The 25,012-nt window shown below is 41.6% G+C and overlaps 1 protein-coding gene and 1 pseudogene across 1 annotated transcript in view; one reads left to right on the top strand and one right to left on the bottom strand.

Annotated features, from left to right (window-relative positions):
- The window catches only part of Lamc1 (laminin subunit gamma 1), a 110,821-nt gene that overhangs the window by 7,548 nt on the left and 78,261 nt on the right, over positions 1 to 25,012 (top strand). The window lies entirely within an intron of this gene.
- LOC144256886 (large ribosomal subunit protein eL19 pseudogene) lies at positions 14,589 to 16,005 on the bottom strand (annotated as a pseudogene).

Below are 25,012 nucleotides of genomic sequence, written 5' to 3'. Positions count from 1 at the left end.
TTGTTTATGATTGTTTTTGTACTACAAATGTAGAATTGAGTAATTGTGACAGACTCCTTATGTCCCAGCTCATAAAGGCTAAACTACTTACTATGTATCCCTCAGTGCACAAGTTTGGTGACCTCTGCTCTTGACTAGAATGCTCATATAATTTCTAAGTGAGAAATGCAGACAGAGAAGATTCACTAAATTTACCACTTGGATGGAGGTGGGAGGTGCTGTATTTCTAGTGCTTAGCAGTCCGTCTGGTGGAGTGTTCTTAAATCGGTGTAGTGTGAGTGAATAAGCCAATAGCTGAATTATAAATGTCCCAGCACATTGTCCATTAACTGAAATTCTTTGAAGCCATACCTTTGACTTGAGTTTATTTTTATCGGTGTCATCTCTCCATTTCATGAGGTGTGCACCACTGTAGGAGCTAATATTAAGTGTGGTATGTGGTGGTTTTCTTTCTATAGCTTTTAGAAAAGTACTGAGTAAGTTGTGAAAGTGATATGAAATTGAAAGATCCGTGACTATTTTGAGTAAAAATTAGACTGTTAATGTGATTAAAGTCATTTTAGATCAATTTTATGAGAAAACTCACAAGTTCACACTTGTAAATATGTATGACTGAAATATTAATGTTAATTTGCCTTTTTCTTTAGAAATGGTCGTAAGGAAGTTTTTTTGAAATGTATATGTTCATTGTTGGAAAAGACTCTTTAAGGGGATTGTTAAGCAGTTGGGGAGGAAGATTTTTGTATAATGTCTTATTTGCATCTTTTCTTAGTTTCTTTAGTCTATTAGGGGTAGAATTAGAAGACTTGCATACTGGAGCATGCCCTGTCTTCAGGACGTGAGGGTAAGCATGGGTTACAGGTTGCCACTGTGGCCCACACTCAGGTGAGCAGGGAGCCGGGTGTCATCTTGTTTGTCCAGCTTTAACAGACTCATGCCCAACATGCTTCTTTAGTTGCTTTTCCTCGCCAGCTGTTCCTGATTGACAGCTCCATTGCTGTCCTGTTTGGGTTTTATGGAAATGTGTCAAAGTTTAGAGCAGAGCTGTTTGTTTATTTTTTACTACTCAGATTCCTGGGAAGAGTTAAAAATTGGGGATTAATTTGTCTGTTAAACAGTTTCAGAGGGTAAAACTTCAAGATGATTGTGCACTGGGGTTTCTTGCCCTAAGATTTGTAAGAGGGCCCTGCTGGCATTTGTAAGCATCTTTCTTATAATAAAATTAGGTGTTTGTTCATTTGGGCCTTCAATTGTTGGCTTGCTAATGGAGGCTATTAGAGAACTCATTTATGGAAATGTCCCTGAGGTTTTAGAGTATGGCTCCAGACTTTGGCGACACTAAATAAGAGTGTCTGACTTTCTTTCCATGTACCCTTCCAGAGGGCCAGCTGAAAATAACTGGGCCCCCGTCAGTCTGGTGCCTTCTGCAGCTACATATTCATGAAATAAAGCAACTTATCTCTGTCTTGGACAATGGCGCTCAGATCTCTTGTGGGAGGAGGACCTTGTGGAGAGTCTGAGGGATGAATTAGGGCCTTGCCTTACTTCCTTTTAAAACTTTAGGGATGATAGCTCCTCAGCTCTCTTCCTTTACCTTCTGTTTCCATCTTGGTGGCTCTTTCCTGTTATATTAAAGGAAAGACTGAACTGTTTTATTCTTTGGATTTTTATTTTATATAAAATCAGCCTTCATGTTTCTTTTTCTTAATTTGAATTTTTTGAGTTTGGCACATGGTCCTTCCTGCATAGAGTTAGGGACTCGGTACCTTTTGTTTCATGATGATAAATCACAGTGTACATGAAGCTCTCTGCTGACCAGATGATTATCCATGGCAGTGATGAACAGTCTGTCAGTGCTGCCAGAGACATGGTTAGGGGCTAGTCTTTTTTTTGTTGTTGTTCTTGGTTCTGATTTTGTGCTCTGCATCTTGATCTGGAGAAATTCAGAGCTATATGTATTTGCATGCATCTCGTTGCATGTAAATTATTCCTCAAAAGGGAATTAAGACACTTTAGTAAAAAATAATATGTAAGGGATCTGATTATTTATTGTATGATTTTTGGCCGAATGTAGGAGAGCACAGAACCTGAGGCTTACACATCTCAGACAAGTTTTTTTTTTTTTTTTTAAAACCATCTTTTTCCTCGTTACCAGAAGTCTCTGGTGTTAATAGGCATTAGCAAATATTTGTTGAGTGAGCCAACAAGTAAGCCCGCTGAGTCTAATTGAGCTGTCCGCTGTTTGAGTGGAAGTAGCAGCGGAGTTTGCAGAGGCAGCCAGGGGAGCCTGCGGGAGGCGCAGTCATCTTGGCTCTTCTCACCTACTCAGAGCAGGTAGTGGTTTGGATCAGTGCTTCATGGTTTGATGTGGCAGAATGGCAAGGCTGTGGTTGTTGCTGCAGGCATAGAGAATTCTTTAAGAATGTGGCTTGTGCTATGGTCACAGTGTCTAACTGTCTTATAACTTGCTATTTGGTGAAATAAAACCTAAGTGTTCCACAGATTCAGTCTAAGTTCTTCGTTCCTTTAACAGGTACCAGGTAGTGGCTACTTCTCGCTGAGCCTTTTGGAAAAAAAAATAAGTCTGAAGCTTGAATAGTGTGGCTTTCTTGGGGAAGCTTATGGTGCCTTCTGTACCTGTGTGAAAAGACCTGCCCTCTGGAGAGGAGACGAGCATATTGCATTGGGCTTCTAATTAGTGGACAAAGATGTCATATAAATAAGGTAGCTGGGGAGAAAATTCTTCATTTTGGGGCATTGTAACATAGGATGTGTGAGAATCAGTGGTTATTGAAGACATTTTCTTTATCCTGTGGTGATTTGTAATGTATTTGAGGAGACAAGATAAAAACATTCACATATAGGAAAAATAATACTGTTGGAACTTTTTAAAGTGCGCAGGGAATTCTCACAGAGCACCTTGTAGAGTGTGGACTGAGCATAGCCTGCCGAAGGTCCCTGGGTCTTGATGAGATGTAAAGGACATGGGTGGAGGACTTTGCCATAGGGTGAGTTGCCTGCAGAAGGTTTGAAAGTGGCCAGATGTTGGGGAAGGCATTGGTGGCCTTTCGAGTAGTGGGCATATGCTGGATAGGTTCCGGAGAGAATAGGAACTCAAAAACTGGGTGACAAAAGAGAGTGTACCTCCCTTTGGGGACCTCCTGATTACTTACCTCTGACTCTTCAGTCTTGAAAAATATCCCCTGTGGAATAATAAGGTAAGAGGACGGTGGCCTCTCAGGTCACACAGGTGTGTTTGGGTAGGAGTCCAGACCTGCTGTGGTGCGGGGCCGCCACTCTGCCTGTGAGGTCCAACCTGGTGTTAGCCACCTGTGGAGACCTTAAATTGGGGACTGAAAATGATTTGAGAATCTCAAACCAAAGAGCTCAGCCTGGTTTCTCTGCCAGACCTCTGCTTGAGGAGCTCTGGATTTGGGTCACTTCTGTTAAAAAGGGCTTCGCACATATTTGTGAAAGACAGAGGGCTATTTTCAAGGGAAGAACTTTAGGTTCTGGGTACTTCTTCTAGTTGTGTATTATTCAGCATTAATGCCTCTGGAAATCTCTAAGGAATTTATTGAATTTCAGATTGAAGCCCTGGGTTTTGTCAGTGTGTACTGATAGGAAAACTACCATACCCCATGTCTTGAAGGGTGGTCAGTGCTTACGCCACACAGGGGACTCTCCCTCCTTATCTCCTTTCTGCTTTATCCATGACTGCTTTCTGGTTGTTGAGGATTGCTGGGTTCAATGCAGTTGCTTACTTAATCTGACATCGTCAAAGATAAGAGTGGATCTCCAGATTCTATTTTGTTTCCTCCTCTCTGCTCTGAGTAAACCCTTACATAGTGTTGGTTTTTTTTTTTTTTTTTTTTTTTATGCTCTTAGTCAATTTGCTAACTGAATAGGTCTAACCTACCTTTTATCAATTGATGGCTAGATAACTGCTGTGGCCCCAAGAACTATTTTTTGTCACCATTTCCAACTTTCAGACCCAGAAGTGGCGCCATTCACTTTGATTCCTGTGTATACAGATCGATCAATTAGTCAACACCCACTCCTTGAGTCTTTCCCATGCATTTTCCCTCCCTTTTTATTTATCTGTCAAAGGAGTCCCCATTTAGGAAGTGTATTTACTATTTTGTGCTTCTCCCCACCAATTCTACCTCTACTTCTAGGACCTAACATTAAAAAAAAAATAATAAAATAAAGCAAAACTCCCTAGACCTATACAGGTGTGAGTTTGCTGCTTGATTATGGTATCACTGTCACTGTCCTTCTGCCTTTCACACTTTAAGACCTGCTTAATATGCGTTTTATGCATTTCTGTGATGAATGTGGTTACACATTGCCTAGGGAGACCTGAGGATTTTTAAATGCTTGTGCTGGGCTTCCCAGCTTGTGAGGAAGTTGAGTGGGATGCACCCTGCTGCTCTATTGGAGGGAGGAGGTCAGGTTTAACCCACCCCTGGTTCTGCCCCCCACATTGATAAAATATAGAAACATAAATGTACTATTTTCTCAAGTGATTCCATCAATTTTCTTAAGACAACATGAGAAGATCCTCACTATTTCTAAGAGGAGAACTTTACAGCTTTCAGAAAGCGGGTAGGGACAGCTTGATGAAGTGAATTGAGCTTCTTTTTCTCTGAGTTTTCTGTTCACTGGCAGGAATTGGGAAGCAGTGCTTTCCTGCTCTGGCAGCACAAGTCCTAATTAGAGGCAGGAGTGATTGACCCACATGTTCTTCAAGCCCATGTCCTCCTTGTCTTTAGAAGCTCTTAAGGACTAAATTGGATTAATTTGGTAACATACAAAGACTGGATCAAGATTGGGGTTCAGGCTGTCTGCCCCTATCCCTTACAACATCGAGACCCTTAGTGTTTGGGAATATTGGCATTCAGTGGACATTTTAAAACATGAGGCTGCTATGATTTGATTGTGTCCCCCCCAAGTTCAGGTGCTGGAACTTGATCCCCAGAGGTAGTGTTGAGGGTGGGACCTTGAAGAGGGGGTTAGGTCTGCTCTCGCTGTTAGGGGGAGTGGGTTTGTTGTGAAGGTGAGTTTGGCCCCCTCTTGATTGCTTGGGTACTCTTTCCCATGTGATGCCCTCCCTGTGGTAGGACACACCAAGAAGGCCCTCCCAGAGGCCAGCACTGGGCTCGTGGGCTTTGCAGCCTTCCAAACTGTGAGCTCATCAGTTTTTGTTCATTGTAAATTACCTGGTCTGTAGTATTTGGTGATAGCAGTGTAAAATGGACTAGCACAGCGGCTAACTAGCATAATAAAATCATGAAATTTTGGAGTTTGAAAGAAACTTAGGGTAAATTTTAAAATGTAAAAGAAAAAAATGTTTCCGGGATGGGTCCTGGTTTAAACGATTTAATCTCTTACCAAGAAGTTCAGGTAGGCGTAGTTGCTTAGGCTAGCAGTTGTGCTGCTTCTCCCTGTGGTTCCTGCGAGTTGGGGACACTATTCTGATAGGACTGGTGATACCACCTTTGCTAAGTCCTTGGACTATTATTTCTTGCCAGGTCACAATTTGCTACAGGTGAGCGCTCTGGAATTTTCATTGAAAATGTTCTTTTTGGAGATGAGAAGCAAGGAGCTCAGGGAAGGAGGGGACTTGGAAACCAGAAGAACAGCAGTGTCTTTAATTGCTTTGAGGTCGTGCTTGCCTCTGCTTGGGAAAAGGATTGTGTTTGGTGGGCTTGTGTGTCTGGGATTAACCTTCAGAAGAACTCTGTATATAATTTTGAATTTATAGTGAATATTTTAGATAAATTCATGGGATAGAAAGTCTGCTAGAGACTACAAATTCCTAGAATTCTACAGATTATGAAAGTTGGTGGGAACATCTGTAATGCAGCTGTAATAAATTTGTTTACTTTATCAGGATTGCTTTAAAGGCTCTCGCCTTTTTGTTTATTGCTGTTTTCAGCATTTTTGTCACATGGCAAGGAGTAAGTTAGCATCAACTCCTGGTGGACTTGGGAGTCATTTAGTTTTGTGGTTATTTTAATAAGGTTTTGGTTTTAAACTTATGTTCACTTTAAAGCTGTTATGTCCTGGCACAGAGTCAGTGGTGAATCCTGGCCATCCCCAGAGGAATGATTCTGGAAATGAGCACACCTTCCAGATGTCTGGAGAATGTTCCTTTGCTTTCTGCGCTGCTTTCTGTGTGTTCTTGTGTGTCGATTTGTGCTTTCCTCTGTTTTTACTCTCATGGCTCCCTTGGGGAAGTGGGGAGGAACCTGCTTTTTGTGCTGGGAAATAAAATAGATAATTAAGTTTGGGGAGAAGCCTTTGGAGTTGGTATTGACATTTCTGTGAGAGGAAGGAGAGGCCGCTTTGTTTCCTTGAGAGAGGCTGTTGGTAGGGGTGGCATTGGGCGTGACCTCTGAAGTAACTAAAAAGGGACTTATTCACATCTCCAGTGATTTCCAGTTACAAAACGGGCCTCTAATGCTCTGGATCAGCAGCCTTTTAACCGAGCCTGACTAAATAGAGCTTGTTTTGAAACCTGCAGCCTTGCTTAGCTCCCGCTGTCTTTTTGTCCTGCTCGCACACAGCTGTTCTGTTCATACGTCGTTTTGTGTTCAACTGGCTGGTTCCTTCCTCGGGTCCCTTTTATGGTGAATAATGGACACATGGGAGTTTGAACACCCAAGTGGGTGGTTATTCAAACAGGAAGTCTTGAGGAAACACAGTAACCTTGTCAGAAGAACAACAGATGGGACAGGAAAGGCCATTGATGATTCGAGACCGACAACATCTGCAGGGAAATGTCTGATGGCTTCAGAGATGCAGACGTTCTGTGGCTCACAAAGGGGACACAGTTTATTTGAAACTTGTCCCAAAGATTTTTTAAAAAAACTTTATTGAAAGTTTAAACAGTGAAGAAATGTTTGAACTATTAACCCCGAATCCATAGACAAAAATGGAGGTGGAAAAAAAAAGAAAGAATGAGGCACTGGGGTTAAAAATGGGGCAGAGGCTGTGCTGCAGTCTGGGAGGGAGCCCTAGCACCTCGTCCTGACTGTGGAGTCTACAGAGACTGCCAGAGCGGAGGGGTGGATCAAAAGATGCAGAGTCTTCCATTATTGAGCACTGGAGAAATGTAAGACTGTGTAGGTTGCATTTGAAAGAGCCCAGGGTCTAGTGGGAGAGCAGGACTGTGGGTCCTCAGAGCTCCGAGGCACTGTGCAGGGAGCTGGGATGGAAGGGCGAAAGCCCATGCCTGCAGAAGAGAAAGGACTGTAGCTGATCCGTCAAGATAAGCACCTCCCGCCACTTTCATCTGGTGACCTTTAGGATTCCCACCCATCTTGAGATTCTTTGTATGGCAGAGGGCTTCCTGAAACTAGTAGATCTAAAAATGAAGATTAAATCTGGAAGGTAAAGAAGGGAGATGTCCAAGCTCACATGAAGCATGAGGGGTGATAGAAATGCTGGGGATAAGGGTGCTGGGCCTAATTCATGGAAACAGCAGTGTTCAGTTCCAAGGAGTTCTGCGGGTGCCTTCCTCTGCTCTAGATTTCTGTTTAGGTAAGTATAAGAAACAGCAGTTGTCAGTGGATCTTTAATTAATTAATTTATATGTGGTGCTGAGAATTGAACCCAGTACCTCACACCTACTAGGCACGTGCTCTACCACTGAGCCACAACCCCAGCCCTCACCCATCCACTTTTGAATTTCAGTGGACACACTGTGTGCCTGTGTGTGAGGAGGTGCTTCATTGGATTGTTTTCTCCATTTCCCCCATTTTACAGGATTCACTGAGGACAAGACAGGTTCACTGATTTCTTAATCCATCTAACAGGTATTTATTGAGTGCCTGTTATGCAAAAGGCATTGCAAAGTGCTGGGGACAGGTAGAGAAGACCATAGCTCACATTCTGGGTAAAAGGCATACAGTGCAGAGGACCTGAGCAGGTGGGGTTGTGTTGGCTTTCCCCTCCCACTGTCTTTTATGCTTCTGGTGTATAGCATAGTACTGTTTATGTGGTGGTAGAAGCTCACAGAATTTGCTGAGTGAATGAATTTCTACTGCTATGAAGTAAGTATAAGTAAGTATAAGAAACAGCAGTTTTGCTTAGGTTTTCCCAAGATGGAAAACATTTTACATAGGGTTGTTGGAATTGGATGGGTGGAATGGGAACTAGTTTTGTTGGGTAAAGACTGAGCCACTGCACCAAAAAGCCCCAACAGTAAACTAGTTCAGAAAGCATTGGCATTTGCTTTTCTTTCATGAGTTAGTCCTGAGGGAAGCCGTTCAGGGCAGTAGGTAACTCTTCTCCATATAGAAAGGCTGGGGCTCCGGAGCTTGTGACGGCTCTGACAGCCACCAGGGCATAGCTCTCCATGTTCCATATAGGAGCATACTGTTGAGCAATGTGTGCCCAAACGTTATGGCAGACCTGAAGTGTCAGACCTCATTTGTATTGTCTGTCTGTTACAGTGACGGAAGAACAGATTTGGGCACACGGCTCTGCCCCACTAACACTTCCACCCTGGCGTTGTGAGTGCTCACTCCTGTGCCATCAAGTCCTGTTTCTCCTGTTTTGGTCTTGTGTGGAGAGTCTTCTTCAGAGGATCCCATTCTGTGGCTAACAGTTTTTTAGGAACTGGATCTGAGGCAATAGCAAATGTGCCCTCTGTGAACTCTCAGGGCCCCTGGGTGTTCAGAAGAGCTAGTGCTCTACCACTGAGTCACAACCCCAACCCCCCCCCCCTAAATTGAGGATTCTTTCTAAATGACTGTGATCTTGAATTGACTTCTGTTTTCTTTCTTGGTCAGTCTCATTTTCTATTTTCTCAGAGTCCTTTGCTATCATCCTTTGCTCAGAATATTTTGCGGTGTCCTCTGGGCTTTAGCATTCTGGTTTCTCTCGTAAGGAAATTTCCTTCTCCATAAACTCCTCCACACATTCTAGACAGTGATAGAGCAGTACTTACTGTACCACTTGTTAGTCACTTGAGCATTCTCTTTTCTTTTGGAATCTTTTAAATGTGTATTTATCTTTTTAAATTTGAGCTCATTGGAGGTAGGAGCCATATTTTAAACCAAGAGTTCAGTAATTGAGAGCTAGGTACTTGACCTGTGAAGTGACAGGCGTTTGAATATTCTTTGGTTGTCTTTATGAATCAGAATTGATTGCAAACTTGACAGAGAAGCACAGGGCTAATAATTCAACAATTAAATATGACCCAAGCATGGCTTTGGAAGTGTGTGAAAGAGCTGCATTCTCTGAGCTTTGGAGGAAGTCCACAGAGCTGTTTGAAGCCATCCTCCTTGTTGTGGACAGTTATAATAGAAGACCTGCCTGTTGTCCTGATGGACTTTCTTTTGAGAACAAGAAAATAGCTGAAACCAACCATATTTTTTTTTCTTTTTTAAAAAGAAGTCTCTTTCCAAGACCCACAATGCCAAGTTAAATATCTTTCTTTTTTTAGCTTAGTAGTTTCTCAGTCTGAGACTTGAACAGCTTCTGTTTCACCAACTAGAAATTCTCAGGAGCTGGGAGTGTGGCTTGGTGGTGGAGTGTGTGCTTAGCAAGTGTGGGGCCCTGGGATCAGTCCCCAGTGCATGCACACAAGGGCCCTATGAAGTTGGTGTTCAAATACTTTTTTTTTTTTTTTTAAATAAGGAACACTAAAACCTTTTTCTTCATTCATCGGAAGGTAATGACAACGTAATACTTCCCTGTAAATTCTTTTTTTTTTAATATTTTTTTTTGAGAGAGAGAATTTTAATATATATATATATTTTTAGCTTTCGGCGGACACAACGTTTTTGTTTGTATGTGGTGCTGAGGATCGAACCCGGGCCGCATGCATGCCAGGTGAGCGCCCTACCGCTTGAGCCACATCCCCAGCCCACTTCCCAGTAAATTCTTAATGCTAGTTGCTAGTGAACCCAAGGATGGTTCCTCAGGGGGAAATCTTAGTTACCTATGCTGATGGTTCTCTGGCACTTACCAGTAACAAGTAGAATTGTCTCAGGAGTTTGTTTCTGTTTTTTAATATAGGTGATAAACTTGATTAGTATTAATTGTTGACTTGTACTTGCAGGTGAATACAAGGTAAAGGTAAAGTGTTCTGCATGCATTCTGTTATATCGCACAAGTTGATGGAACAGAATTATGGAATAAAAGCTTCCCTACAAAGTAGACAAGTGACTTCGGGAGTGTTTCTTCACACCCTTCTCACCCAGGAATCCACAATCCTGGATCTTATGTTAGTCTTGCTTTAGATTGCTTTTATTGTCCCTAAACAACAATGTGTTATCTCAGATTAACTTTTTGATGTATGTGTTTTTGGGCCAGCAGGAGACATGGTAGGTGGGGACTGTATCCAGGATTTCTTTGTATTTCCGTTATAACATAGTTTTTTGTATCCAGTATATTCTTAAGAATCTACCTGCCTGCCCTTAGAGTAGAAACTAAATTTGGAGAAAAATCTGTTTTTTTTTTACTAAATACTGTGTTTGTTGTATATAACTGTCCCCCTCCAAAAGCATAGACAGAGGTGTATTTAGGAAGTGGATACACATTCAAGGGAGAATGCAGAAGGTCTTAAAAGAGAGACACCTTTGGTAAAGTAAGGAATACGCACGCATTCAAGGGAGCAGATTGGCTGTCTCTAAGGGGGAGATGGCAACCTGTTGGTGTGGGGTGTTAATATTTATAGAGGGCCAGTGTTAAAGGCCTGGCCTGGAGGTGGAGGGTGGGGTTATACAATTTTGAGTCCTCTTCCCTTTGCTTGCGCATTTCCCTCATTTTATAGGGGCATGGGTCAAGGCCATGTCACTCAAGATTTACAGCTGTGCTTTCTGCAACTCAATGGCTTGTGGGCATTTCCTTTAAGTCAGTATCTCTTTCTCTCTATCCTAAATCCTTGTCTCATATCCCTGCTGCCCCCTCTGAGAATTCGATCCCTTAATCTTAAGGGTTGGTGAAGAATAAAGATCCATCTTCTGTGGCTGCTTCAGGCTGGCAAGTGGTGATTACCCTCCCTAGTCTGGGATCACAAGTCTCATCCTGATTGATCTAAAGGAGACAGACACTGGTCTCATTAGTGGCGATGGATTGGAATTCTTGAGTTGCCACCCTCTTAACCTGGAATGGTTGCAATTTTTTTGTGTGGGAAAAGTGGCAAAAAAGTCTTCATGTTCTGTATTGTTAACCAAAGTTGATGCCTCTGAAAATCCCCTTTTGGCCACCAAGAATTGCTACAGAAAAGATGTTTCTGGAGAAGGGGCCAAGGAGTTCCCAGAAGGGAGGGGGAGCTCTATCAGGACCAGGGAGGGTTCTTGGTATGGAAAATAATTTCAGCAGGAGCCAGACAAAGGCACAGACAGGTTTGTTTTTGAAGTGGATACAAATTTAAGGGAGAATGGGGGCCATCTCGAGAGATGCCTTTAGGGAAAAGTGAGAAATAGCTTTCAGGGGAGAATGGAGGCTGTCTCCAGAGGAAAAGGCGGCCTACAACTGCTCTTTTTTTTTTTTTTTTTCCCCTAGTTGTTGATGGACCTTTATTTTATTAATTTGATTATATGTGGTGCTGAGAATCAAACCCAGTGCCTCACACGTGCCAGGCAAGTGTGCTACCACTGAGCCCCAGCCCCTACAACTGCTTTTTAAATGGATCTCCTCAGTGGATATCATCTTAATATTAGTCTTGTTGGAATAACATTTATATCCCCTCCAGTTAGAGAAGATACCTAGAAATGGAAAGGCCTTATACCAGTCAGATTGAAGTTGTTGTATTAGAATAAATTGTGGAAGAAGTCTTCTTCTTCAAAAATCTGTTTAATGGAGGTAAAAGAAGTCTTGAATTTTAAGTTTATGTAAAAAGGTTATGTTAGCACTATATTCTTGAGGTTTTTTTTTGTGTGTGCGTGCGTGCGCACATGTCTGTTTTCTCTAACTTAAAATATGGTTAATTGTGTCTGTTTTTGCTTTTGTTTCCTGGTGAGGGAATTTGTTTCTTATCTCCTTAAGTACCAGACTTTCCCATCCTCACTAAATTAAAAAGACATTATTCTGGACCATCTATTAAACTGTGTCAGTTGCCTGGGTGTAACAGGGACAGTTTGGGAAGTATCAACAGTAAATTGGATCTATAGTGAGAGGCATTTTATGTGTTTCTGCACATCATTCTTTTAAATTCCGTCTCCTTGCCTACTGCTTGTAGCATCTTAAGTGCTACATATACAACTCCCCACTCCAGGCGGTGTTACCTACCATCTGATTTTTATCAAAAGTCAGGCTTCAGAGTTGCATTGTATAGGGTTTTACTACCTGCTCATCTCCATGTAAACTTTACTATGTTGTTTAGTCTTATAATCTGTATTTATACATTTAATCCATCCCTTATTAGAAATGTAAATTCCTTTTACATTATGACTATTGTAAATAATTCTTTAATATACTTACCTAACTTTTATGTATCTTTCTTGTTGCTTTCTTAAATTGAATTCTGAAAGATGGAGTTACTGAATTAAAAGGATGAATATTTTTAAGGCCTTTGGGTGTTACAGTCTTAAACTTTGAGTAGCAGGATATGAGAATATCTTTTGCTCTGAAAGTTTCTTTCTTCTCCTTATAATGTGGGTTAGTCAAATTAATTTTTCTTCATCTGAGTTTTCAAGTTACTCAGTAGTTGGCAAGTCGTGGCTGCCCGGGATGCGGCTCTGGTTTTGGTGTTTGTGATGCATTGAAGATGGCTAGGAATGCTTCTGGGCACTCCTCCCTGTGTCTGTGGACTCTCTGGCCTGCAGCTCTTTCGTGGACCTGGTATAGCAGCTGTGAGGGTGGGACAGTTCCATGCTGAGCCTTTAGAGGATTGGAAGCTTCTGTCTGTCTCCTGGAGTTTGACTTTCTATGGCCACCATGCTTGAGAGGACACGGGTGGGCATGCTCAAGAGTGTTCCCAGCTGTGTCCAGTCTTCCATCCATCCCCACGTAGGCACTAGGCGTGACCAGCCTAGCTGCCAGCCGGATACCACCAGATGATATCAGTCTGTGCTGTGCGAGTGCAGCAGTCACCCAATTGAGCCTTCCCCAAATTCCTGACTCAAAATCATGAGATATTAAAATGGTGTTTGCTTTAAGTCACTTAACTTTGGAGTAGCTTGGTATGCAGTGATTGAAAATTAAACCAGCGCTGGAGTCTCTGGGTTACTGAGTTGGAGGCTTGGGTTATACGCTCCCCCCCCCCCCCCAGGGCAGTGGCCTTTATTCCTTCCAGGTGTGCTTGCTGGAAAAGAACCTGTGGTCTTCCAGCGGAAGGTGCACTTCCCTTTGGCTTCAGCTAGAGAGCCGTAGGAGAGGAGAGGTATCCTGAGGCTATGCATTTTTGTGTGAGACTGGAGCTTGGCAGAGATTTCAAACTGAGTTACTATCATAGGAATCTATTCTTACTATCATAAGAATCTGATTCTTCTGGCTAATACCTTGTTTCTTCTGAATGGGAGACAGGTACCCATCTGCAAGATGATCTCAAACAGAGCCGGGAGTAGAGTAACCAAGGAAACAAGCTGTGTTCAGATTCTTGGTGTCCATGGGTTCCTGCCATTCTCCCTAATCAAAAACCTTTTTTTCATTACCTGTCAACAAGAATGCTGGTGTCCAGGTGGCTGCCTAAGACTCTGCACTGTGGCCACCAGGGCCTGAGCTCTCTTGTGCTCCACCTGTGAACTGGTCCCCTGTCCATGGGTGTGTCACGTCCATGCCTTTTCCTTACTCTTCTTTCCTCCTTCCAAAGCATTGCACCTTCCACTCCTCCAGTCTCTGCCAAACTGTACTAATGTTATTCTCATACTGAAAGGTTCATTTCAGTTTCTTTCTTTCTTAAAAAAAATCTTTCATTTCTTTGTCCCTTGTCCTTCCTCATATTGAGCACAGTCTGCTTGGCTTTTGGGGTGTGTATCATATATTATATCCCTTAGTAGATTATAAACAGCTTGACACAAAAGGTCTTATTCATTAATAATGGGTAAGAGTGTTCATTAACTTATTTGGATTAAGTAGAAACCTTTTCTATATGTGCGTTTTCTTCTTTCAAAAAAGAAAAAAAAAACTACATAAATATTCTCTGGGAGGATGTGCACAGAGGCAGGGAACTTAAGGAACAATTGCCTTGAGAGTTTGTGGGTTTCCTTATGCAAACACAGGTAGAAGAGCAGGGGACTCACACAATGGCTGCTCTGTTCTTCCTAGTGTTGGCTGGGGTTCTCTGTAATCCTGCTTCCTGTCCAGGAAGGGGAAGATCGGTCACTTCTGAATTTATTTGTTTAAATTTATGGGACAAAAATGCTGTAAATCAAATCTTTTGTTAAGCTTTTATAGCACATTAGATGTAAAAACTTGGAAAAGTTGGTTTCCGAAATAGATGAGTTTGCTCCAGATATTTTTTACTGTGGCCCACCATGACATACGTTTTACGTTGCCACCTGGTCAATACATGTAAACAAACAAGTTTCTCAAGTCAAGACTTGTTGTTATTTTACCTGTTATTCTTTATTCTGTTCTAATTTTTAGTTTTTTTTTTTTTTTTTTTTTTATGTTAAGCATAGTTTTTATTTTCCAAATGACAATTGACAGCTTTATTTTCTAATATTTTCTGTATCAGCCAAAGTTCTTTCTGAATAATATGGTTTTGTTACATTTCAGTTTTTAGTTTTTTAAATATGTCCATAGTCTTTCAGCACAGTGGCTTCAACAAGAAAATTATACATTTCCAATAAAATTCAATGCTGACCATTTGAACATTGTATGTAACTGTAAAAGAAGTTCAGAACAGTGTTGAAGATTAAAAAAATAAAGTATGTAAAACAGAGCAAACATATTTAAAGAGTGATGAACTATTTCTGGTTTTAAAACAAGTAACATGGCTTCTTCAAGCCTCACAATTCAAAGAGCAGACTAACTGTATTTCTTTTATTGTAAAAATGATAATTTATAAAACTGTGAATTTCTAAAATTGTGGTACAATATAGTTTTTTAACAGATAAAGCTTTTTTTAATTTCAAGGAGTATCTATGTAATCATCAAGGCAACTATGTACAGACACAAGAGGGGAGCCTAATTTCTTGGTCTCTTTCTCCTTGGACAGAGTCTTGACGTTCTCCTCTTTGCCCTGGAATGCTCCTCACAGAGCTTGTATTCCTCTTTGGTCTCAGCCTGGTCAGCCAGAAGCTTCTTCTTGGCATTATCTGCCTTCAGTTTTAGAATATGTTCCATGACAATCCACTTGTTTTTGCAGACATTGCCCTTTACCTTCAGGTACAGGCTGTGATACATGTGGTGGTTAATCTTAGATTCATGGTATCTCTGAGTAGCCTACACAGAATTCACATCCTCTTCACCCAGGTGACCTTCTCCTGCATTGGAGCATTAACTATACTGTTCTGCTTACCTATGCCCACATGCCTGTGTCTCTGGGGAGCCAAGGAATTTTTCTGGCATGGAGCCTCAGAATGAATAGTCACTGGTTTTGTGGATGATCAGCTATCTTTGATCAGCTTCCAAATCTGATGATGAGAGTTGGCATTGAAGATTTCATTGGTTTCATTGGGATCCAACCAAAGCTTCTTTGGCCACAGCAAGGGAAACTGGAGGCACCTCTACTGAAGCCCGAGCATCCTCCTGGCTGCTCCTGTAGCCAGGCTAGTCTTGAACTTGTGGGCTCAAACAATCTTCCATTTTCAGGCTCCAAGAAGCTGAGACTACTGGTCCCACCATGCCTGACTTTTTTTTTAATATTGGGGTCTTGCTAAGTTGCCCAGGCTGCCCTTGAACTCGATTCTCCATCCACAGCCTCTTGAATAGCTGGGACTACAGATGTGCATCACCTGAGGTGCTTCTTCTCTTCACTACTTCAGCCTCATTAGGACTCTGAGCTCATGATTGCCTAGAAGCCTGGGGTTCTCTCGGAAAGGCCCGGATCCGCATCTTGGTGTCCTTCCGGCTGCCCGTGCCTTTGCTCAGATTCGACATGGTGCTCGTCCCCTACCAGGCGGCGGCTTCGGGTCGCACTCCCAGGCGCCGGTGTCACATTTAAGGCGGGCGGGCGGGCGAGGGGCGACGCTGGGGGCGGCGGCGGCGCGGCCCCCGGGCTGCGCTGGAGAGCGGCCGGCCCCTGGGCGGCCGCGGCGGCCTAGTTTTTTTTTTTTTTTTAAATGCAGTTTTGACCTTCTTTTCTTTTTTAGGTTAAAGTAATTGACTGAGGTAGATGTTTGATAGGCTAAAGATTTGATTCTGAGACTAATCAGCTTGGGGAGAATGAGTGCTTTTAAAGATTGCATTGGTGTGTGATTCTGGTCAGAACAGTCACATTTTATGAAGACATCATGTAAGTCAAAATTGTCATACGAAAACCATAGATTTTCTTGTTAAGAAGGAATATAAAGTGGGTGGACTCTTTCGTCTTTGTTCAGGGACAGCTTTTTGTTTCTCATCATGACCACTAACAAAGTCAAAGCACTGCCCCCAAGGCAGACTTATTTATTTATTTTTTAGGTTTGTTTTCTCCTAAATAATTTTATTACCTCCAGTTTTCATTTCCAAGTCACTGATTTTTAGGTGCATTCAAAGCACTAGCATTGTTAGCACCAGCACTTAAGAGCTAACATTTATTGAGTAGTAGTTATGTGTCATATGTGGCGCCAAGTTGCTTTTCTTACGTTAATACTTAGAATGACCCATCCAGGATGGTGAATGTTCCCAGTTTACAGAGGAGGAAGCTGAGGCACAAAGAGGTCACACATCTGTCTGGAGGGAGATAGGATGTGCACCTTAGGGTTTGGACACAGAGCCATTCTCTGTAGCAGGCTGTGATTCTCTTAGAATAAAAGGCTTCCTGTGAAATGCATTTATGCTCTTCTTGGCTTTGGGGACTGATGCTACTTATTATTTATTCCTAAAATCTGGGGTCATTTCCAGCATTCTAATGACAGAGATGCTAAACCACAACTTGATGTTGATATTCTAGGATTATATTGGGAATAAATCGAAGATAAATACGTCTCTTGATATTTTAGTAGATGGTGTTGCTTAGGGGTTCAAGGTTATTCTACTTTGTATTATCATATATAATGTCTTGCTGAAGTTTCTCAGAGCTTGAAGTTTTCTTGGTTGAAAGACATTGAACATTTTATTTATTTGTGCTAGATACCATAACTGGCTCTGAAACTACAGAAATTCATGTGTAGCCTCCCTTTTACTGATTGGGACATGAGCGGGCCATGAGTGGCTCCCCCAGGTTCCAGACCCTGCTTCCTTGTGCTCCGCTTTGGCTGCCTCCTCTGCCATCTCATTCCTTTGCTTATTGAGGGCCTCGTGGGTTCTGTCTCAAACCTTCCTTTCACTAGTTTGTGAAGTGAGGTGGCAGATCTGTCCAGCCATTTACTAGTAATTACTGAGCTAAGCTCTGGACACTTGCTGAGGGTGACTTAGTCTCTTTAACACTTGGTTTTCCCATTGCAAAAATGAGGCAATAATAGCACCCAGTACATAGGTTTGATGGGAGGACTAAATGTAATAAATACATTAATAGTGTTTGGTACAAAACAAACATCTCTGATTATTTTAAATGATCTTAATACAATTGGTTGTCTAGTTGGGAACAATTTAAAAATATACTACATTAGGTACTGTCATATTTTTATATTCTAGTCATTCGTATGGCTGCCCAGTGTTGTGAAAGAGCAATGTCATGTGGTGGCAAGAGCACGGGCTATATCTGCAAATGGACCTCATGCCAGTCTTGCTTTAGCTGCTTGCCGCCATGTGATCTTTGACCGGTCTCTTTGGGTATCGAGTTCCTTAATTTCCTTGGTATTAAAAGTGAGCCATAGTACAGTATTTCCCTTATAGAATTGTAAGGATTAAATGAGATATGAACACAGAACAGTCTGATAGGACTTGCCCCACTATTGACCTACTCTCGGTTTCCTTTCACACTCCCCTGGTACCTATGGTTCATATACAGATCCTTTTCCCTTGGAAAATCATACAAAATATGGTGTATTTTTTGTATGCTGGACAACTTCAAAGGCCTGATTCGGGCCATCTCCATCCTTCAGTTCCTGTTCCCCCATCTTCCTCATTGACCTTGACCTTCTGCCTGAATTTCTGTAGCACCCCTGCTATTTTGGCACATAGCAGCCCTGTGAGGCAGCATAAAGGGTCCCCAGAAACCTCTGGAGTCATCTAACCCACCACTTTAATTTTGTCTCTTTTGGGAAACAGATTTCCAGGGAGGTGTGATTGCCTAAGGTCAGATTTCTTGCTTCTGAATTAGTGTTCTATCTACCACCCTGTGTACCAGGCTCATTTTGAGCCGGTAAGAACACATGTGAGTGTGCATTTGCATGTGCACATGCACACACACATGCACACACATATGCACACACACATACACATGGATACACGCCTCAAATCCCAGAAACAGGAGATTATATACAGAGACCTGTGCCTTATGGCACAGAGATCCTCTTCTGGGTTTGCATCCTGCATCCTGCTCACAAGCTATATACCTGTTTTACTTCAGTTGGTAAGTATAATATTTTGTTTATAATCCACAACACAAGATTAATAATCATAATTTACTGAGCATCTGCTGTGAACTTCATAAGAGAGTCTGTACCTTCAGGGAGCCCACAGCTGGCTGGAACACTTGACAGCTCTGGGGAGTCAGGCACCATGGGCACACCTGTAATCCCACCAGCTCGGGAGGCTGAGGCTGGAGGATTGCAGGTTCAAAGCCAGCTTCAGCAACTCAGCGAGGCTTTGTCTCAAAATAATAAAAGGGCTAGGGATGTGGCTCAGTGGTTAAGTGCCTATGGTTTAATCTCTGGTACCAAAAAACCAACCAAACAACAACAACAAAAAACCCACGGATACAGAGACTGGAGCAGGGTTGAGTTCTTGAGTTTGTCACCCTTGTTTCTCATGTTTCTCATAGAAATGGAAAGGAGACATTCAGAGAAACACAGGCTGGTTTTTCTTACCTTGTTCTCTCCGTCATGCCAAGAAAAGGTGTTTGCTAGTAGCAGATGTGTTTACTGATACATCAGAGCCACAATGATGCCCACCTTCTAGTTTCTGGATGTGGCAAGGGACTTTACTTGGTCAATCCTCATTCCTTACCCCTTACTGAGCCATCTTTATAGGTGAACAGGTTTTGTTTGTGATGCAGTCAAGGCTCCAGTTTGGGCAGCCTGTCTCTCTGGAAGCTTCCTGAACCACTTCCAAACCATATAGAAGTTTCTTTAAAAATTTTACCAGCTGCTAAACTGTAGCCCAAGCTGGCAGGGTTGGGAATTAAAAATGTCCATTATGTGTGTTACCTTCTCTGTATTGAAGTTTTTCTGTTTTGTTTCTTATGTAAATATTATGTCTTAATTAAACATTTCATGTTTTTTTATATGCAGTTCAACACATAAGAAACTGAATCATAATCAAAAGTCATCCTTAGAAGGATTTGCTTTTGTTTGGCAAATGATAGCAGGCTTCATTGCTTTCTGAAAATAAACCATCAGTTTATGTCATTGAATATATCTGAGCCGTCTAAAAAGAGCCTGTCTCCCATTCTTTTAACACGGGAGTACATTTATTTTTTGTCTATGATGTAGTTTTCCAAAAGCCTCTATTGGCTGCTTCATTTCTGTTCTAAATGTGATTTCTTGGAAATGTACTGAAAGAGGCAGTGTAGGGATTTTATCTCCGGCCTGCTGATCATGTGTGTGAAGGGATAGGAGTTTTTGGTCCATCTTATTCCATGCCCATGGCATGGCATATTGGGGCAATTTAGTTTTATGATGCTTTGCAGTTTTTTACATCTTTATGTCTGTCTGCTTCTTGAAATAAACACATCATTTTTTTTGTGATGAAGATTTCTCTGTGGCTATGTTAATTTGCTTATCAGGTCTATATTTGAGTCTCGTCTTGTTTCTTCTCTGCAGTTACTTCATAATAGAAACCCATAGTGATTTTTTTGTCCCCAGAAAATACTAGTGTTGAATGATGGATTTGGTGGTTTCAGAATCTGGCATGTGAAGAATTATTAGCAGATACATCGTAAAGGATTCAGGTTAGGGTTTTCTAGTTCAGATATGTTCTTCCAGTTCTCCTGTAACGCCGACTTGGGTAAATATTTTATCTTCACTCATGCTGATGTTCTTTGTTGACCAGATTCCCTCCTGAGACTGTTTATGTAGACTGGAAGTGATCCTTATGTCTGAGGGTGTGGGTGTTCTAAGTACCTTCCAGAAAGCATCCAGGAATTTTTGCCCACCTACTTGGTTTCCCTGGCAGGTGAGAGAAGATGATTAATAGAGGAGAAAAAAAAAATCTTGCAAAAAGCTACCAACAAGAAGATACCTTCATGTTTACATGCTTTTGTTTTCAAAGGGTAAAATCCATCAGCTTCAAACTGTTCTGCAACATATAATTTCATTGGAAAAAAATACTCCCAAAATTTTTCTTGAAAAATAGCTATACTATGGCAGGGTTTATTGAGGTTTTGTGTCTCAGTTTACCATGAATGTAACCTGGGTAACTGCTTTCACTGCGTTCCTTGCAGCCTCACCTGTGTCTTTTCTTAGACTCACCTGGTAGTGAATCGGCCTCTAGTTCAAGTCTTCACAAGCCAAATATGCTTGCTTCAAGGAGGCTGTGCTAGCAGAGCAAGAAGCCAACCAGACGTGAGAGGGGAGGCTTCCGTGGTGCATTATTTCGTTAGTTCAGGCTTGGCTTCCTGGTTTGAGAGAGGTCCTAAATACATGCCAGTGGATGGGCTGTTAATAAGTTATGTCACGGTGGACCAGACATCCCGGGCTGGAGCAGCCCTCTTGCCCAGTTCTGCACCAGCATTTGTGGTTTGTATTAGTGACCCTGAATGTTTAGCAGGAGATAACAGAAGTGATCTGAGAGGCCACTTGATCTCATTCTTCATCTCATCTTAGGTAATAGCCAGGTTAAGTCTTGGCCAGTGTAAGTGAGCAGCTTATTAAGGGCAGCCCTGGGCTTAGAGACTCGTCATCAGTTTACAAGATAGGTAAAATGGAGGGGGACGCAAAGGTGGACCAGAGAGAGGACAGGGAGGGTTGTAGTGCAGGGTAGGATTGTGTGTGGCATCATGGAGAGAGCTCTTGGAATCCGGAGTTGGTTTTGATGCCATCCATCACTTTGAAAATGTGTGACATTGTAGCAAGATGATCAATTTCTCTGAATGAATTCCTTTATCTTAGAGATGTTGTAAAGACTAAATGAGATGACATGTCTGAAGTGTGTGTCACTGTGCCCACGTTACAGCAAGTATGGATAATACAGCCATTACTGTTCTGAGCCCCAGCGCAGGGAGGGATGTGAGGAGGGAAGACAAGCCTGAAACAGCAGGGAGGGTGCCATTGACTTAGAGAGGTGCGTCCTTTTAGAATAAGCCCTTAGGAACCTCACATGCCCTCATGTCACTGCTTGAAAGTCACCCTTGGCTTCTCCAAAAGTTTAAGTCTTTGGGATATACCTTTCCCACTTTGCATACTGTACTCCAGTTATGCTGAATCTCCTGCAGTTTCTGGAATGTGCATTTTTGTCTTACATGGCAATTGCCCCTTTTATGCTCACCTGCCATTTGTCTCCCTTCAAGACTTACTCAGATCTCATTTTTTTCTATGAAGTCTCTTGGAGCAGGCTTTGCCGTCTCTTACCTCCTGTGAATCACCACTCCTGTTGTGTTTCCATAGCACCCTGTACACAGTGTAGGGCAGTTACCAAGCTGTGTCCTAACAAATTGTTTACATGTCTGACTCATTTAATTACCATTGCATTCCCTGGGGACAAGGGCTAGGCCTTAGTCACCTTTGTATTGCTACTAGAGGTTGGTGCCAAGCATATAGTAGGTGCTCAGTGGATGATTGTCTGATTGCGGGAAAAGCAGCAGAATAGAGGTTATCCTGAGTCGGTGTACAGCAGGAGCAAAGATGAGGGTACACACTTAGTTACTTTGATGGGAGGAATGAGACAGTTTGGAAAGAAGGTTCATGTTGAGAGGGAGAGTTGCGTAAGATCGACTAGGGAGAGGTGATCACTTCCTGGCAGGCTTTGAATGAAGTAGAAGATTGAGATGTACCTCAATGGGAAACCATTTTAGAGTCTTTGTCAGAGAAGTCACATGGTTTGATAGTAGAATTACAAGAGTTCAGTCTAGGGTCTGGGGGACCTGGAATGAGGATCCTGGAATGTTTGGATCCCAGAATACTGGGTACAGTATTGTAATACCAGATATGGGTTAACGGGGATTGGGACTTGGGTAATGTCAATCAGAAAGGCAAGAAGAAATGTATTTTGGACAGCTGCTGCCAAGCTCTGGCAAACTAGTTCTTGTTCAGGTTTCTCACATTTTGGTTTGCCAAGAATTTTACCTCTCTTCCCCTTCAAAGGTCATGTCCTGCCCATTAAATCCTAAACTGTCTACTCTAATTTTTAAAGAATAAAAGTTCTTTCCAGAATAACTTTTGTCTTTTGAAATTTGTTTTGGTGGTGGTTCCTTTCCCCAGCACCCTGCCCCAGGCTCCTCTCCTGGGCTGTGGGCCCAGAAGGAAACTCAGGTAATAGTCTGTCAGTTCTCTTTGGCATTTACAAGATGTTCCTATAGTCTTGTTACAACATGGCTTCCTGACATGGCTCTTGTGGACGGTGCTTATTAGAAAATAGCACCTCTGTCTTTTTTCCTAGTTTTTTTTTTTTTTTTTTAAAGTGCCTACATTTTTAAAGTTTTATGTTTCCTTTGAGATTTTCCTGAAGGGTCTTTTTCCATGGATTACGAAAAATGTCAGATTCTCATCAGAAATCTGTTTTGCTCTGTAAGTTTCCACATTGAAAAATAAATGATTTAATGAGTTCTTTAGTATTTAGTATTGAGGTAAAAAACATACAAACCATGAACGAAAAGGAAGGAAAGCTAATAAGTGGCTTTTCTCCCAGCTTTGGGCCTTGCACAAATTATTTATTTTGAATGCTCACACCAGCAGGTAAAGTAAATTAGTAATCTACTTTACTGAGGAAATGAAGGCTTTGGGCAGTTAATTTGTCTCTATGTGCATAACTAGGAAATGGCAGAGAAGGAATTCTTTGTCTTTTTCTGATGGTGGTGCCAGTTGGCTGCACATTTGCACACAATATTTCCCACACTTTCTTGGGAACAGAATCCTTCATCCCATGAAATCAGGCTTCCATCACATACAACAGACGAGGATGGTGTTCAGTTGTGTGCTTTTGGCACATGAAGTCGAGGCCAAGAGTCACATTTCAGCCTGTAGTCAAGTGTCATCTTATGACCTATTTCTGTATATTTGATTTGCAAAATTTCAAAGTCACACAGTTCAAAGTCACACAGTTACCAGAATTCTAATAGGATTTCTTTGCTGCTTCAGTATTATTATTCTTGTCAGAACATGCTAAAATTTTCAATAATAAGTTTTTGAGTAGCTTGTTTTGAAATTTCAGGGCAGTGTTTGATTACCCTGATCCAGAAAACTTGAAAGATAATTAGGAGGAAATTCTGTTCTAAAGTTTCTTGTATCTACTGATGTGTATGTTATTTAGTGAAGTTCTTTTTGAGAAGTAGGCAAGGGATTGGTGAGTGCCTCCGTATCCAGTTTCAGTATTGTTTGGCACAAAACAGTTCTTGAATATACTTTACAATATTTTAAGATGTTCTTGGTTATTTAATATCAAAAGTTTGTCAGCTCTTCAAAGTTTTGGAATAGTCAAATTTGTTTTGACTGTTGAGTCCAATGGACGCTTTTCTGCAGTCCTTAGCCTTGTGAGATTGGAGTTTATTCAGCAAGATAGGTAACTTAGTGCCTATGTATTTTATTTCAGAGATAGTTAATAGTAATTAAACCAAAACCTCCTTATAAATATTCAGATGAGCACATTGCCACAGAACAAGTAAACTTAGATATTAAAAAAAATGTAGGAGTGTTTATGGGTGTAGATACTAGGGAAGGCAAGCCCTTCAGAGATGCCTCAGTGAAACCGACAGCTCTCTGGCATCTTCTGTTACTATTTGGAAGATGCTGACAGCAGATGCTCTGATGGGGCCTGTGCTACCCCTGTGATCTTTCCTAGCATTGCTTTAGATAGTCTGCTGTAATAACCTATAAATCTCCCTTATATTGTTTCCACAGAAACATGGTAAAAAAACAAGCAAGATAGAGGCACATCTGTTTCATCAGGGCAATCAAATCATTATAAAGAGTTCAGTCAATTTCAGACATCAAACGAACTTATCAAATGCGCAGGGTTCTCTTGGAATCTTCCCTGGGTGGTATAATGAGATAATGCTATTAATTTTATTTCCATAATAGTTTGCTCATTCATCATGTTCAATGCAGTTTTTTCTTTCTTTGAATAATGTTTGCCTCTCCTGTAGCTCATTCTGTGATATGGCAGTTTACTTTGAATGAAAAAGTACTTAAAAGTACTTAAATTTTTATTGTCAAGTTTTAAGCACAAAAAGACAGTGAAGCCTGAAACTTGAAATCTGTATTCAATTATCGTAAAGCAAAATGGGTAAACTTTATTATTGTAGAATCGACTCTTTAACTGTGGTAGGTGCATGTTTCAGGTGAGCAGGTGTGTTTGAGCCTTCCTTGGCATTTGAGTGTGGCATATAAGTGTAGTAATCATGATGTGCTTATAAAATTTTACACAAGTGGGCTGGGGCTGTAGCTCTGTGGCATAGCACTTGCTTTGTACATGAGAGGCACTGGGTTCGATCCTCAGCACCACATAAAAATAAACAAAACATGCTGTCCATCTACAACTATAAAAAAGTAAAAATAAAATTTAAACAAGAGAACATGCTCCAAACTGAATTCGCATGAAGACAAGGCAGAACTAAGACCTACCTAATTAAATAAGTTCAGATATACTGCAGAGATGAAGAGGTTTTCCAAGGTCTACATAAAAGCAGACTTGTCTGTGCAAGTGAATG

This window comes from Urocitellus parryii, chromosome 9, assembly GCF_045843805.1.
Source record: "Urocitellus parryii isolate mUroPar1 chromosome 9, mUroPar1.hap1, whole genome shotgun sequence".
In the NCBI taxonomy this organism is placed as follows: Eukaryota; Metazoa; Chordata; class Mammalia; order Rodentia; family Sciuridae; genus Urocitellus; species Urocitellus parryii.
This window is presented reverse-complemented; position numbering and strand designations above follow the sequence as displayed.